The sequence below is a fragment of the Mauremys mutica genome, chromosome 22 (assembly GCF_020497125.1).
Source record: "Mauremys mutica isolate MM-2020 ecotype Southern chromosome 22, ASM2049712v1, whole genome shotgun sequence".
Classification (NCBI taxonomy): Eukaryota; Metazoa; Chordata; order Testudines; family Geoemydidae; genus Mauremys; species Mauremys mutica.
Window position 1 is genome coordinate 21,548,714 of NC_059093.1, and position 2,995 is coordinate 21,551,708.

Consider the following 2,995-nt stretch of genomic DNA (forward strand, 5'->3'; position numbering starts at 1 on the left):
GTAATAGCTATGTTGACAGAACAATCTTTACTTTCATTTAGCACTAACTAACCATGGCTTAGGTCAGCTTAATTATACTGGTTCTGGGGTCTTTCACACCCTGATAGACGGTACTTGTTAGAGGGTTTATCCCATCACCTCCCATTCCCTGGTCCTTCTCACGTGACCAGAGAGCAGCAATGCACGAAGTTCAAAGGTGAAAACAATTCAATGTTTATTGGGGTAAACTTCCAACAAGCAATGATTCCAATTTCCTTCCTCAGTGTCCCCCTTCCCAGCTCTGACACCACAGAGCTTTGCCTGTGTCCCTGTTCCCATTCCCTGTTCCTATTTCCCCCCTTAGCAAAACATAATTCCAATTCCCCCACCCCCACTCCCATTCCCCCCCCCTTACTTCCTGACTGACTGCAGACTATATAGTAAAACTGGAGTTCTGCTTAGCTATGCCTTAACCAATCATTTTACTGAAATGTAACTAACCAATCCTAACATATTGTAACATGATTATCTAACCAATTATACCCCACCACCTTAATTGGTTTACACTCAACAAATTAATTATACAGCAGACAGAAAGAATCACAGCACCAGACAGAGATTATACAGACAAGCAATAGGAAAATGGGGACTACAGTGATAGAACAACACAGAAATGAGGATTTCACACCCCAGCTGTTGATCAGTGAGTTGTTCCTAGATAGGATACTATCATGGTAGAGGTTGTGGGTGCTGGTTGCTTAACTGTCTGGCCCCCAGGGCAGGATTTTGAGGTTCACCATTACTGTCTCAGAATGCCAGCACCCATCTTTTGTTCACTTAAAATGCGAGCAGGGAGATTACAACACCACAGAACTCATGGAGCTCCAGGAAATGTGTAACTTTAGGTCCGGGTGAGTGTGTCTAAAATTCAGCTGTGCTGTAGAAGGTCTCTAGGAGTTGAAAGAGATGTGCCATCTCGACCTCCCTAAAGAGTTCATCAATTATTAATGAAAACTAGGGTTGATAAGTTATGTTTTTTGTAGCAGGAGGATGGTGGACTTGTCTAAAGTGCCAGTTTTAAGACTCTTTTTTCCCTATCTCTTGGGTGTTCTGGTCTCTGAATAGAGATGTGGTTTCAAATCCCACTCCTGACATGACCATTTAATTCTATCTTTAGAAAATAGCCTCACTTGAATCTCCTGTGCAACAATAGAACCCCATTTGCTTAGCTTTGCTATTCCAGTAGTTGTGAGAGAAGCTCCAAACCAGAGGGAAACAGGGCCCGTTCTCTTGACCCATCAATTTTTGTCTTCCTTCATTCCAAGCCATTTTCTCAGATACATCCGTATTTCCCACACTATTTTGTTTAATGTTCTTTGCTTTTATGAAACTTTAGAGTCATCATTTAATTGCCACACAACTGTACTTATGAAGTGAAGTGAAACACAATATTTTTTGGATATTCTTGCAGAAGAGTTTTGCTTTCTGACCTGGAATTGAACAGGGGCTACCCGAGGAAGACAATGCTACTCCCTTTTCTTGGCTCATCCAAAAAACATAAGTTCTTGGTGCCCTTTGTTTCCCTGTTCTTCAAAGGCAAATCAGCTGGTGTAGCAGCTACTGAGAAAGCCTTAGAAAAGGGCCCCAAAATTGACAGCAGCTGGTTTCTGTAGTGTACTGGTTATCACATTTACCTAACATGCAAAAGATCCCTGGTTTAAAACCAGGCAGAAACATTGATACTTTCCTTCCTTTGGTCTTTTATCACTCCAAGTCCTTTCTTAACTACATCCATAGCTTCTATGCTTTCTTCCTCATTTTTTTTTCCTTTTATGGAGCTTTAAATTGAAAAGGAGAGGTGTTATATCCTTGGGGCAGCCGGTGTAGGAAGCAATCACTTGAGTCCAGAGAGCAGGCAGCTAACCAAAACCTCCATTTTATTTACATATATACAGAGAGCTCCTCAGCCGGTTGAAACCAGTTGAGCTAACCCATAATAATCTAACTCAGTTGCCATAGCAACAAAACCATGACAACCAAATACACAACAAGAGGGTTAGCCGGCATTTTGAGGGAAGGAACAGACCATCATTTGGGAGACTGCCAGCTCCATAACAAATCTGAGCGGAGAAGAATCCCAACCCATTGTCCTGCATATTTAGCTCCCAGCCAGCAGTTTTTCCCTTGCCTTTTTTTTTTTTTTGAGCTAACCTTGAGTCCAGGGTGCACACACTCTCTCCGCCCCACACATCGAATCTGGCCCTGCTGCAAAGTGACCCCTAAGAACCAGCAACCTGCACGAGAGCATAACTGGGGGGAAAAGGTTTCCCATGAAGCTTATAAGCCACTGGATGCGTTGGAAAGAGGCCGGTTCTGAGCGTAACAGTCAGCAAAGAAGGCCTGTTTGGGGATGTGGCTCAGTGGTACTGTGCCTGATTCACATGTATAAGGCCCTGGGTTCACTCCCCATGTTTGCCTTTCACCCCTGCTGCTTTGCTCATGCCCAGCTGGCACGTGGCCCAGCCAGTCTCCCTGCACAAGTTACAGTCCTGAGCAGTGATGGCAAAGTGCCAATTGCATGGAAGCTCTGGGGGGGTGTCTGCTCCTAAAGCACCATGGGGACTCTAAGATTCCCATCCACTGAGCTGCTGGATGAGGAAGGACTGGAGAGAAGGGTCCCATCAGCACAGAGGGAGGGACAAGGACAAGGACATGGAGGGGCAGTCAGTGCTGAGAGAGGTCAGTGATTTACACAAGACAGGGGACACTGGTTCTTGGAGGGGACAGGAGGTGAGGGCAGCTTGTTTACAATGATTCTGATGATGAATAGAAGAAAAGGCTGGAGTCAATGAAACATGAGAGCATAGAAGGAGAAGGGCAGCTCCACAGAGGGCCCTGGTGCTCATACACCCCAGTTCACAAGTACACAACATAAGAATGGCCACACTGGGTCAGATCAACGGTCCATCTAGCCTAGTATCCTGGTCTTCTTACAGGGGCCAATCCTAGGTGCCCC